The 14,178-nt window shown below is 39.4% G+C and overlaps 1 protein-coding gene across 3 annotated transcripts in view; it reads right to left on the reverse strand.

Moving 5' to 3' along the window:
- The window catches only part of LOC100566394 (ephrin type-B receptor 5), a 202,174-nt gene that overhangs the window by 94,320 nt on the left and 93,676 nt on the right, over positions 1-14,178 (reverse strand). The gene's annotated exons all lie outside the window — the stretch shown is intronic.

The raw sequence follows: 14,178 nt of genomic DNA on the forward strand, positions 1-14,178 counted from the left end.
TGCCAGTTTGAAACAAAAAGGTGCTCAGACTTTTGGCAATTCCAGTGGGCATCCCAAAAAGGGGTCTGATTTGATGTGGAAACGTTCCCAAGGGGAAAAAAAAACAGGTCATATTAGGGGGGAAAGAAGAAAAGCCCCCAGTGGCTGTTGCGTAAGCCTTTGTATGACATAATAATAATAATAATAATAATAATAATAATAATAATAATAATAATAATAACAATAATAATAATAATACAACTTTATTTTTGTACCCTGCCTTCATCTCCCCAAAGGGACTTGGGGCGGCTTACATGGGGACGAGCCAGAGTTCAATATAGTTAAAATATAATGCAACAAAATTCAAAAAAACAATTTTAGCAATATAAAAACAACCACACATAATACAATATAAAACCAACATCTAACAACCGTCAATAGTCTGAGTAGTGCACAATTCTGTAGGTTTCCATCCCCTGAAGTTGGAGGTGTGTACGGTTCTTTACATCATTCAGGGGGAAGGAGGTAATGAACATAAATCTGAAACAGGTAATGAAGTCCATGCAGGCATCCTTATTCGTTTTTATGGGGCTGCAAACTACAGGGTTCATCATTTTGGGGTCCAGTTTTCGATAATTTAATAGATTTTTTTCCTACTAAATAACCAAGCATTATTGGGGAGTTCATAGTCATGGACTCGCTGATAATAAAATACATGGATGGAGAGACCCCTCTATGGTTTTGAAGCTTTTACATCTTATCTTACCAAAGTGTGTTTTAGTGGAAGTACTCGTGTCCAATCTGCCGGCATAATGGCAACATGATTGCAAAATCTCCTGAGCCTAGAGATTCAAACCAGTAATTCTGCACATCTGGTCTCTGTTCTACTTGAAGGGAGGGGGGAATAGCTGCCAAACAAAAGATTTGCACATACAACAGCTTTGTTTTGCTGCTAGCTGCAGAGTCCTTGTTCTCCAAACTGCTGATAGAGGAGGCTCAGAGGTTTTTTTTTTTTTCCTGAATGAAAACTAGAAGCCCATTTGCTTCTCCTTCTTTTAAGCTACAATAATTTTCTTTCAGTGGATAAGAAGGGCCTACATGTAGAGGAACTCATTCCTTATGTTTTTTTACGCAGGTGTGCCTCCTGACTGGAAGGGGACAGATATAACGGCCTGTGTGAATGAGCAGCCTTTTATGAGGGTAGTATTATACATACTCATGTACAAGTGTAGAAATTGTCAAAAAATGGGTCCCATAATACTGAGCAAATATCTATGGATCAATGCACTTTAATTGTTATCAAAAAAGGAACCATCCCTTTCTCTGAGCAGAATGGCAAAAAGGAAAAGTTTAGTTTATCCTGGGAGAGCTAGGGCCCATCCAGATAGGACCTATACCCCAGGCCCTGTCGCATTTTTACTGGAAGCATCCACATGATGCTTTTAATAAAAGAGAATTAATGTGTGACAAAGCAGGAAAACCCTCCTTTATTTATTACTTAATTTGATAGCCCATTAGACTCACACCTTTTTGAAAGGTATGGGCCCTGTGGGGACAGAATGCCAGGTAATCCTGGAACTATCTGGGGGCCTGTCCACACACCCATCTCTCACCTTTTGGGCTCCTGAAGCCCAAATATGTGAGATGGCACCCACCTCCTTCCCAAAAAAAACCCTAACAAAACAATTTCCCCACCCAGATGGGGGGAGCCAGGAGCAATCCCCCCCCCCCCCGGTCTCCTTGCGCATCATTGGTATGTTCCATCAGGCCTAATGGCACCTGGTAAGTTTTAATTTTATTGAAGGGGTTTGGGGGTTTTTTTGGATGGCCAAATGCCATCCTGAAAATTTTCTGGACAACCAATGTGAACAACCAATGGGCAAAGCCTGTTTTTTCCCCTGGCTGTGCAGATATAAACCCAATCCAAAATGGATTTAATGTATGTTTGAAACCGTCCCTAGAAGAAGCATCAACCCCCTCTACTTGCTATGTCATGGCACTGCTTCTGGCCTTTTTGAATGCCTGAGTAGGGAAATGTTGGCAGCCAGGGTGATTGAGCCCCCAAAGGCAGTGTTAGTACTTTTCTTTCTCTGCTCAGGTCAGAACAAGATCCATAATTTTGGCCCCCAAACCTGCTCTCAACTTATACATGAGTTCGACTTATGCAGGAGTATTTATTGTACTTTTATTGGCCAAGCATAATACAGATTATTGTTGTTGTTGTTGTTGTTATGTTTACTTATATCTTGCTTATATATCTCATACGGCGACTCAAAGCGGCTCACAACTAAGGCATTGCAATAAAACTTAAAATATACAAATATACAAGTATTAAAACAGTATTGAACATCATTAAAAGCATATAAAATCACAGCAGTCCCTGACAATCTTAAAAACCTTCTTTAAAAGCCTGCCTGAATAAAAAGATTTTAACCCGGCACCTGAAGAACAGCAAAGAGGGGCCATTCTGCCTTCCTTGGGCAGGGAGTTCCAGAGTGTTGGGGCAGTCACTGAGAAGGAAGGCCCACTCTCTTGTTCCCACCAACCATACTTGAGATAGAGGCGGGACCGAGAGAAGGGCCTCTTCTGAAGATCCCAGGGCCAGGTTTGTACAAAGGGATGTGGTCAGCCAAGTAGCCTGGACCTGAAACGTGTAGGGCTTTAAAGATCATAAACAGCACTTTGAATTGTGCCCGGAAACAGACTAGCAGCCAGTGGAGCTGTTTTAACAGGGGGGTTGTCTGCTCCCTATAGCCAGCCCCTGATAGCAACCTGGCTGCCGCTCTTTGGACCAGCTAAGGTTTCCAAACACTCTTCAGAAGCAGCTTCACATAAAGTGTGTTACAGTAATCCAGACAGGATATAGCTAAGGCATGTACCACTGTGGCCATATCTGGCTTCTCAAGCTACAGGCATAGAATATACATCTTTTGAAGCTTCAGTGGCTTCTCAATCAAGCAAAGAAATTAAAAATTATATAGGAGAAGAGAGGTAAAGACATCAATCACAGGGCTATTTGGTGGCATTTTGTTTTCTATGTGGATGAGTAACTCTTTTGCATTTCTACACTGAACCTTTTCCACTTGGGAGCTCTCTTGACCCAATAATTTTTTTTGTGACCCTTTAGTTTTGGTCATGGATCGTAATAAAGTTTTGTTGTTGTTGTTGTTTATGTGATCCTCGGTACAGAGGTATATAAAATAGGTATAAAAATCCAACATTTACTGATAACAAATGAGCATTTGCAAGGCTTGTTAAAAAGGCTGATCTTCCTTTTTATGAAGCAGAGATGAAGCATCCTATGTAGAGTTCACTGTAAACACCGCAGAACAGATTAATGTAAATGTCTAAAACAGGCACTTTTACTGTTGCCAATTTTGGGACCCCATCATTGAGCTAAGGGATACCCATTTAGGGTGGGGATACACAGTTTATAAATAAGTGGCTTACACAACAGTACCTCTTTCAATGCAAGTTGATTGAGAAACTCAAATGGTTGGGGAAAGGATATTTGTAACAGAAATACTAGATAATAGAGTAGGGCCCAGTATTTGTTTCACATGTCTCATTCATGCTTTTGTACCATACCGTTCATTCATATTGCACGGTACGGCAGACCCTCTCCACACAGATGAAGCAGTGAAACAAAAATGAAAGCAGCACAAAACCGTTTGCTTTGCTGCTATTTGTTCCTCTGCCTGCCAAGCTTGTTGCCTCTTGCCTGCCTCAATGCCTGCCTTGCAGTCTGCTTATTCTTTAAGCTCAGGTCTCCTCTGCAGATCGAGAGTGAGACCTCTCAGAATCAGTGGTGCCTTAAGCCCCTGTCTTTGAGCTCAGGTCTCCTCCGCAGATCGAGAGTGAGACCTCTCAGAATCTGAAGCCCTTATGTTAGAGGGCGGGACAGCGAGGCAAGAGAGAATGTTTTAAGGAGATTTTATTGATAGAAAGGGGAAAAAACCCTAAAATTCAGGGGATGGACCAAAAAATTCGTAAGAGTTGGAGGGCTAAAAGTGGTAGATTTGCCCTCCATATGTGGTGATTTTCACCCCTCTAGCCCTAAAAATGAGCGGAAAGGGAGCCTGGGCAGCTCACCCATTGCCGCCAATTGAACGAATGCATTTGTATATTCGGATGATGAAAAGAAAGAGCTCATTCAGATGGGTGCCGGTTTTGGAAGCTGCGGACGAATATGGAAACGGGGCCATATTAATGGAACAAACAAAAATGGGTAGTGATTTTATACAAATGCACAAGACTACCAGATAACACTGATAATATGATGGATATAGATATACTCTCTAAAAGTTATTTGAGGAGCATCCTTGCAAAAACACATGGTAAATTAAACATACTGCAGTAGCTACCCCATAGAGCTAATACTATTAAAGCTTTTATGCCCAACATCTGATTTACAAGGGATAAAGGAGTAATACATTGAAAAAGTACAGAAATACTTTCTAATAATAATAATTTTATTTCTTATTTGCCTCTCTCATGGCCTGAGGCGGGTTACAGAATAATTAAAACACATAAACTATGGCTAGAAGGGAGTCCTGGAAAGAGATCTAAGGAGGAATGAGTCAAGCCTGGTTTGGGCAGGGAGGAGAAAAATCCTACCTTTAATAGCATCTGGAACATCTACAACTTCTCCACCAGACTATAATACCCTGCTTTAACTTGGTTCCAAATTTTCCTGCCACCAGCAAAACACACCTTGAAAGTGTGGAAATCTTTGTAATGTATTATAAGCCTATTCAGATGGGGTGGGGGGTGGGGGCAGGCATTGAGTTTCTGTTCCCATTCCTTGGGTTGCCTGCTCAGTTTGTTTTTAGTTCCACTCCCAACCTGGCAGGTAAAGGTAGGGTTTTGTGGCAGGTCACACAGTGACTTAACATCTGCAGACTTCTTCCTTCCTTCTGTGTTTGGATCAGAGCAGGCTCAGCTTCTACTGGTTACTACAGGCTATTCTTTAAACTCCTGGTTCCCAGTATGGGGACACACCACATTTGATTTTTAAGGGGGCAATTCAAGAATGAATTATTAATAGTGGGGGTTTTGCATTTCTTTCGGTTTCAGAGACCTCATATACAGCATATAAATATATATTATAACATACACATTTAAAAAATCGAAATAATAAGAATTTACATGGTGGTCAGCTGGTGACAATGGCTAAGGGTAAAGCCCACTCATAGAGATGGGTGGAGAGAGCATAAAGTTAACTAGAGAGCATAGGAGCACAGAAAAGTGAGGCAACTTTCATTCCAAACACCCCACTCCTCTCAATGTTCTTTTAAAATTACAACCTATATAAAATAAATAAAATGTATTTTTGTTCTGCATACAAATGTAGCAAGCAATCTGAAAAAATCCCAATAATCATGATTATGTTCATAGGTGTCAATATTTTTTTAAAGATTACACTGTGTAACAAAATCTGAAAATGTTTCTGTTCCTGGTTTGAAAGTGTGATTTCCTGTTTAATTGTGTGGTGCTTTGGAAATAGTTGTTACATTCCAGAAACTTCATTTTTGTGGCTGCAACAAACTATGTTGAATTGGTTGAGACTCTATGAGATATTCATTAAAAAGCTATAGCAAAATATGTTGCAGAATGTCCTGCAAAAATGTTTTTGCAGTTCAAGAAACCTTTTCCATATGTTTTTATGATAGAACAAATTAAGAAATGACATTTATAACCCAGGAACAAAAAGCGTGTTACATAGTGTTTTCCTCTGCAAGAAAATTAACATCAAGTGACAGAATCTTTTTGCATATTCACGGTAACTGAAGTTACCCTGAATTTGATGCAAATTACTCAAATCAATTGTGCTTCGAATATGACTACTACCTATGTGACAGTTATTCTATTTCATTGCTTAACTTTATCAAGCGTGAAGTGTTTTCATTAGCAAAAACCAATATTTGTCAGGCTTGAACAGAGAAATCTTGCATTTTCTATTCCCATGAATTTTCACTGATATCTTGCTGGCTACTTACCATAATATTTCCGTTTCTTTTAGGGAAAAGAACTTTTTGAATAGATAATGAGCATAGAAAGAATGTGCATTGACACATCATTAACCATCAACAAATGAAGTCTACGGTAATGGTAGAAAACCCATAAGCTGAAGTTTTGGACCTAGCTTCACTCCCCGTGTCTCTTCAAGGCAAAATAATACCAAACGTGTCATCGAATTGCTAACAACCAAGGCTTCCTCCACACAAATAAGATATTCACTTTTTGAATAATAAGAATTATATGTCCTGGGGTGGGGGGTGGGGATCAGGATTTTAGAGATGCTTAGGTGGCTTATGGCCAAAAAAAGTTTGGGAGCCACTGCTCTAAATAGGAAGTTGGTGGCTTTTCAATCAAAAACACAGGAGGACTGTGGAAAAAGCAAACCACCACCACTACCCCAAACTTGTCACCAAAATCCATATCTGTACAGAGAAACAAAACATTATGTCACTTCCTTCTAGATCAAACACAAGTACAAACAACAACAAAAAGTCGTAAGCTGAAAATGTCTTTTCTTTATATGACACCAATTTGGGAGGAGGGGATATGTAGGGAAGAAACCCAAAAGTGATATCTCTGTACTCTGGGAATTGTGAAACACTGCGGTTTTCTTCCATTCAATTTCCCATGAAGACAACATTTGAAGCAACTGCAGAATCACACCCTTAGGAAAATTCAAGCCACAAAGAGCATAGAGCTGACTATAACTCAGCATATATTCAATAAGATGTAACTTTGTACTTGTCACTACTTTTCAGAAATCAGTACAGCGTTCCCTCACTACTTCGCGGTTCACTTTTCGCGGATTCGCTGTTTTGCGGTTTTTCAATAAACTCTAAAAGACTATTATAAATCATAAAAATTACAATTTACAGCCTAAGGAAGGGGAAGCCAAAGGGAGATATAAAGAGCCCAAGCAGCAACGAGAGGAGAAGGAGGCGATTTATCAACACACGATTGGTTGATAAAGACTTAAAATAGTGTATAACTACTAAAATAATGTATAAATCTTAAAATAAATATAGCGTCCCTACTTTGCCGATTTTCACTTATTGTGGGTGGTCCTGGAACCTAACCCCAGCGATAAGTGAGGGAACACTTTATTTAAAATACTGCTTGATTGTTATACTGAGTGATCTGTAAAATAAAATGCCTCTAAAATGAAAGTGTGATATAGCACTATAATCCTAACATGCAATAAGTGTGTTAAGTAGTCCCTGAATTACAAATATCCGACTTACAAACTACTCATAGTTACAAACAGGGGTGAGAAAACAGGAAATGCGATAAATCTACCCCTAGGAAGGGAAATTCACTCCTGTTATCAAGGGGAAAGGTGTCTTCACCGAAGTTTTCTCACCAATCTTTGTTTCCATAACAAGCCAATTTTTTCAAAATCCAACTATCACAGTGACAGAAAGTAAGGTAGAATCTTCTGAACAGGGGCACAGACAGCAAAACAAACACAACAGGGATGTTTATATATATATATATATATACACACACACACACACACACATATATATATATACACACACACACACACATACACACAAACACACATACATATACATACACACGGAGTTACACTTTTAAATGTACCTGTTCCAACTTATACATACATTCAGCATTAAAAAACCTATAGAGTCTGTCTTGTTGGTAACTTGGGGACTGCCTATATATCTAAATATGATATTACTTAATTTTGTTCCCTAAGCACTGCCATTTTAGGATGGTAGTTAATAAAAATAACCAAAAAGTAATGTATTATTTCTTTGAAAAAAGGAAGCATTGAATATACATAAGTTACTTCAAAAGAAAAAAAGGACATCTAGCATTATGAGGATTCAGAGCATAACACTACAATATAAACTTTTAAATAATGTAATGAAAAAAACTTTTTCCAGTCACCATAATTAATGACCCTGCTAAAGAGGCTGTAATTGTAAATAGGTACTAGGCTTGTGCACACATTCGTTATGGACGTTTGCTGTCAGCTTGTTCGGTTGGTTTGGAAGCCCGTAACACCATGGGCTCCACTGCCATTTTTATTCCATCCGTAACAGAACAGTGGCTGTTCAAAATGGACTGCTTTCAGTTTCTTTCGATTACATGTGGAATGCGAAGAGGGAGGCAGCCACTAGAAGAAAAGGATCACAGGAAGCGATGCTTCTTAATCCCTTTCTTTAAACCCAGATCATCTCTACAGACCAAAGGGAAAGGATCTCGGAAAGAGTGGTATCATAACTCTGATGCTTTTAATCCAGGTGTTAATAAGGATATGACAAACAGTGCCTAAAATGTCGAGAAAGGGAGCTTGGGAAGTCCTCCCCCCCCCCCCTGCATGGGCTGGATAGAAAATAAATATTTCGGCGTCCAAGAAAATGGATTTCTGTCCTCCCAAATTCGGGAGGCTCCCAAAAATTGATCTGGACCCCCGCTAAAATCTGGGACATTGAAACGGATCATGATTTACCCAGATTGCCCAAGCCTAATAGGTAACACATACAGTGACACCTTGAGTTAGGAATTTAATTCATTTCATGGCCGAGCTCTTAACTCAAAAATGCTGTTATCTCAGCATTATCTCAGAACTCAAAAATGGCAATAATAAAAACCACACAAAATCAACTAACCCAACATTCCTCAAAGTGGATAAGAACAAAGCGGACAGCCATCTCCCAAAGTGGACAAGAGCATGAGGCACAGAGGCTGAAGGCCTAAAGCTCCCTCTTAACTCTTAGCTCTTAACTCAAAATGCTGCTTGTATGTCAAAATGAAACCTGGACTGAACAACAGCTCTTGACTCAAAATGCTTGTAAGTTGGGACGCTGTTAAGTCGAGGGTCCATTGTACTTTACACACATCACTTTAAAACTGGTTTTAGGAATATAGCACTACAAGCTTCTCAATTTTAAATGAAACTAGCATTTCTTTCCTAGATTAATATTTTAGATATAAATCTAAAAAATGTTTTAGCATTATTGATAAAAATAAATGAAAAAGAAAAGGAAATACAATGCTGATAAAGGTGAAAGCAGACTAAGTGTGTGCTGAGGTTTAGCTACCCAATAGCCAGCCATTTGTCACATCAAAACCTGTGACTCTCCAGGAAACCCAGAATGTTGGAAACCTCTAATGAACTCTCCTTTATCCACATTTCTTGGTTAGTGCATCAATGTGTAGGACATTGTGACCTTTCTGTACTGCCATATAAAATCCAGATTATCGCCTTTGATCTGAATTATGTGGCAGTGTACACTCATATAATCCAGTTCAAATCAGATAATGTGGATTGATAATCTGGATTATATGGCAGTGTAGAAGGGACCTGTGTTTGAAAAGAGGGCAGTAATACCCTGGGAGAATAGCTAGGTGAGAAAGTGAATTGAGATTGAAGGGAAGATAATGCCATTAATTCACTGCATGTTTGCCATGTGTCCCCATGCCTTCTCTGTCATTACACTGTCTCCGCATAGTTCTTACAACACAGAAAGCTTGGACTTGAGTTGGATGTGCTCTGCTTTTGAACACAAAACAAAATGTAGAGACTATTGAAAAGATTACATACTTGCAAGGGAAAATGGAACATAGACAACAGGTTTTTTCCTCAAGCGAATCAAATTATAAGGCATGGTTTCAAGCGATATGACAGTTGACAATTTCCTACAGAAATGAAATTATTTCGTATCTGAATTGATTCTTGAAAATAGGTAAACCATAAAAGCCATTAAAACCTGGAGTCTGTTGATACTTGTAGCACTGATAAACAAAAAACACTCGTTCTTTCAGAATACACACTTATTCTATTTTTTGTTTTGGCTAACGGTCTATTGAATTATTTTACAATAGTGAACTGATCTTATGTCATTATCATTTAAGCTGCTTTGTTAACCAAGTAACTCACTGGTGGATCTATCTTTTAAACTACAATGTAAAATAAGGGTGTCTGTCATCGAAAACATAAGTCCTCTTGAACTTTCCCACACAGCTCCTAGTATAATTTTATGTTATGACTACAGGAGTGTAAATCTGTCTTTCTACTTGCCAGTGCCACATATCACATATCACATGTGTTGTTAGGTGGTAGGCTTGTGCATTACAAGTGAATCGTTATCAATTTCTGCTCGTCGGATACCAGAAGGCCCCCAGATCCATTTTCCAGTACCTCCTGAAAACGGGCATGATGCCAAATTGACGTTTTTGTCTAGCATCTGAGAAAAAGTCTCTTTTCGGCCCAATGGCAGCAATGGGGAACTTATGAGCCTCCCCTTTCCCCTGGGACCCTTTCCTTTCTTCCCTTCAAGGGAGCCTGCACGTCAGCAGACAGCAATGGGGTCAAGAAAGCACCCGATCCAGCCCATTATGGGGGGGGGGGGGGACGGGACTTCCCACAGGTTCCCCCTTCCATATCCTTCATAAAGACCTGGATTTTAAAGAGCATCAGTTACCACACTTAAGTTTCTGGATCCTTTCCCTTCTGTTTGTAGAGGAGGAGACTGGGTTTAACTGCTTCTTAAAGCTATTCTATTCTAAAGGAGAGGCAAGCGCTCGAGGTTTCTTCTCTCCCAGCACCAGCAGATTTCCAAAGCATTTTAAGGAAGCCCAGGGAAGGAAGAGTGATGACCTGGAGCTCAGTCGAGTTATCATCCCTGGACTACCTTAAAAATCCCCTTACATGTCTTCAAGGCTACAATCTCCTTTCTGTTTTGGGTTTTGCTTCCTTAAAACTGTTTCTACTTTCTACTCTAGAGGAGAGGTAGGCTTCTCTTTTTGTTTGCTGGGATTACTATTATTAATAATAATAATTTAGAAGTATTTCCTGAAGGAGAGGAAGAGAAGGAGAAAAAGAAGCTAAAAGGGTGAAAAAAGCCCCCAACGCACACACGTACACCCCACCCACTGTCCCTAGGGTCCCCAACTCCCAGTCAGTCCTACTAAATACAAGGAATCAGGAAAATCAAAAAGATTCAACTGTGATGCCTAATAGGAAAGGAGGAGCCAAGATCGGCTTCCACTTGCTTTTGTGTCAGGCAGGTTTTTGTACCAGGAGGGCCTTACCATTATGGGCTCCCAAAGTACCAAAGGTACAGAAAGAAACAGAGGAAACGGGAGAAATTAAATCCACGCACAACCCTATTAGGTAGCCTTTGATTTCACTGTGATCTTACCTCCAGAAGCTTATTGTCTTGTTTTGTGAAAAATGTATAGGACAGAGGAAATTTATGAAGCACACAAGGTCATGTGCCATTTAAAGTAGAACCAGTTTGTTAAGAAAGACCATCCTATGCTTTAGGATAAGTCTGGTGATCGTGCATATATTATTGGCTGAGCAACTCACGTTTCTAGGACACTAGGAAATGCTAGAAAAGATGTCCCTCAGTTTTCATTCTAGATTTTAAGGCGCATTTAGTCACCACTGGGTATGGTGTACACTCCTCACACAAATATTTATTAAACAATCACAAATATCTTTCCCCTCATAGCTACTCATTTCCTGGACGCTGACAGATGTTGTTTTCATATGCAATACAGATGGGGAGAATTTCTCTTTTACTTCAGATCAATGCATACGCTGGTATCAGGAAATTTTACATAGACTTCTGATACTTCTTAGATAAATTAAGATGGGTAAGTAAGAGCCACTGGACAACCAAGGACAAGTCAAGTTTCTCAATCTAAGAGTAAAGCAACAGCAAACCTCCTCCTCATCAATCTTGCCAAGAAAACTCGGAGTGAGTTGCCTACTTGAATGAACATAAGAGCAACAATGCCAGTAATAATCCCAAACACACTTGCAAGGCAGCTATGTCCAACTGGTAATGCTGGCCCTTTTGAGTAAATGGTCTGCGCTTATAAGCCTGTCACCTTATTCGTAGTCACTTCAACTATGAAAAGAGCAAATGAACAGCCCATGTTTGATAAAACAAAATACTTTTCCAGTCCAGCCTTCTGTCTGCACAGTGGCCAATCCATTGTCTATGAGATGCACAGCAGCACAACATAGATATAATAATAATAATAATAATAATAATAATAATAATAATAATAATAATAATAATAATAATAATAATATTTAATTTGACTCCGCCCTATCTCTCTGAGGGGACTCAGGGCAGTTAAATGGAGTGTGTAGATATAACTACACACACTGTCAATTACTTCCCAGCAATTGTTAAGCACAGCAGAGGCATGCTACTTTTGATACTGGAACCTGATACGTGGTACATAATCAATCTGGGTAGAAGCAATCTGTAAATCTAACCACAATGAATATATTCTGTCCCCGTTTTAAGTTCTCTGACTTGGTGTCCATCATTATATGTTGTGGATGCAAGTTCCACAATTTAGATATGCATTGGATGAAGAAATATTTCCTTTTCTACTTCCAAAATCTCGCTCTCATTCAGCATCAGTGGATGATCTCAGATTTTAGTATGCATAAAATGGTCCCAACTCCCATAACCATGAAACTATGCATATAAATCTGAGGCTTACATATTATACTTCATTGTGCATCTGAGAAAACAATTTATATTCCACCAGAGCGTGTGATAAAAAATAAATTTGCTAGTCTCTGCAATTGCAAAGTGCTCTGCAATGTGTGTGTTTGTCGTGTACACACACGCATACAGACATGGCGACCACTTTAAAATTTACCTGGAAGTAGTGCAACTGAATACAATGGCATAACCATCAAGGAAATTATTCATAGTACTACAATGTAAAGATTCAGTCCTATGCCCAAAGACGTGAGTCCAAATAAGCAAAATGGGAATTACTTTGAACCAAGCAGGAATTGGTTTGGGCTGCATATTCACATATCCTGAAGACAATGTTGGTCAAAGTACAGCCTTGCAAGATGTTATATAGTGCTGTGCCAATCAACATTCACCGCCAGCTGTGCTGGATGGAATGTATGGAAGTTCTGGGCCAGCAGCATCTCAAGAGCCATTCATCTACCCCATCCTCCTGTAGACCCTTGTTTATTCTTGAATAGTATGTCTTCTTTTCATCCTCAAGAATGTCTGCAGCTGGGTAGAAAAGCCTGACAGGCATGCTAGTATGACAATATACCCCTAAAGTTTCCAGACACTGACGTCATTATGTCTTGTTTTCTGTCTCACTTGTAATGATACTGATGGAAGTAGAAAGTGGCACAGCATAATGCTACAGCAATAGTAGACATCGCAATAAACGTAATGGACTCAACATGGAGCTGCTGCTTTTAGTAACAATGCCAGAGAGTAGCCACTAAATTCAGTCCCACAATTTGGTGCCAGTTCCAGTTTATGACCAAATGCAATTAATAATTTCTTTGAACATGTGTTTTGTTCCTGATCTGGAGTTAAATCTTGTTCTGAACACAATCATGGCATAGTGCCATATATCTGATAACGCAGGTGCTAACAGTTTAATCAGTAACCACAAAAAATCAGCCAAAAGAGCAATAGGTTTGCATGTGTATGATGTGAGGGGAAGTTAAAAAAATATGCTGAAGGAAACCAAGAACTAGAAAGTTGTTTTAGATTTTTTGAAAAAGATACACAGGATAATGCAGCCCAAGATTTCATATCTTTGCCCTTGAAATAAAGCCATTAGAGGGATTTGCTTTTTCAAAATAATAATATTGAAGGGGAAAGAGAGGCAAACTGTTAGCCTTTTGAGACACAGTTGTCAAAAGGACAGAGATGGGTCTTTTATTTATGTGAAAGGAGGAAAACGTGAGCTCCCTTTCAAGCTAAGATTGCTGTACATCAAATAAGCAGAAAATGCTACTTGCAAATAAAACAGCATAGCAAGGAGGAAAGAAATCACAGACAGAACGTGAGGGAGAGCATGAAGGGGGAAGGAAAGGCAGCAGAGAAAGAAGCCTTTCAGTTTAGGCTAGGCAAGGTCAAGCAATGTCCTGCGCAGAATTACAGAGCTAGAGACATGATCTGGCCTGAAATGGAAAAGCAAAGAGGTGGAAAGAAATAAAGGGAATTTTAAAAGAAGCTGCAAATTGGCTTCTTGGCATCTCAGTCCTCGATATCCTTGCTAAAAAGTTACATGTGGGATTTGGTTGCTGGGCCCACTCCCAATTAAACATCTTCAGGTAGGTAAGTAAAAAACAGGTGTAAACAGCAGGGTCCTTTTCATTCTTAACCCACTCTAGAGACTAAACTGCCTATGTCA

This window comes from Anolis carolinensis, chromosome 2 (genome assembly GCF_035594765.1).
Source record: "Anolis carolinensis isolate JA03-04 chromosome 2, rAnoCar3.1.pri, whole genome shotgun sequence".
Classification (NCBI taxonomy): domain Eukaryota; kingdom Metazoa; phylum Chordata; class Lepidosauria; order Squamata; family Dactyloidae; genus Anolis; species Anolis carolinensis.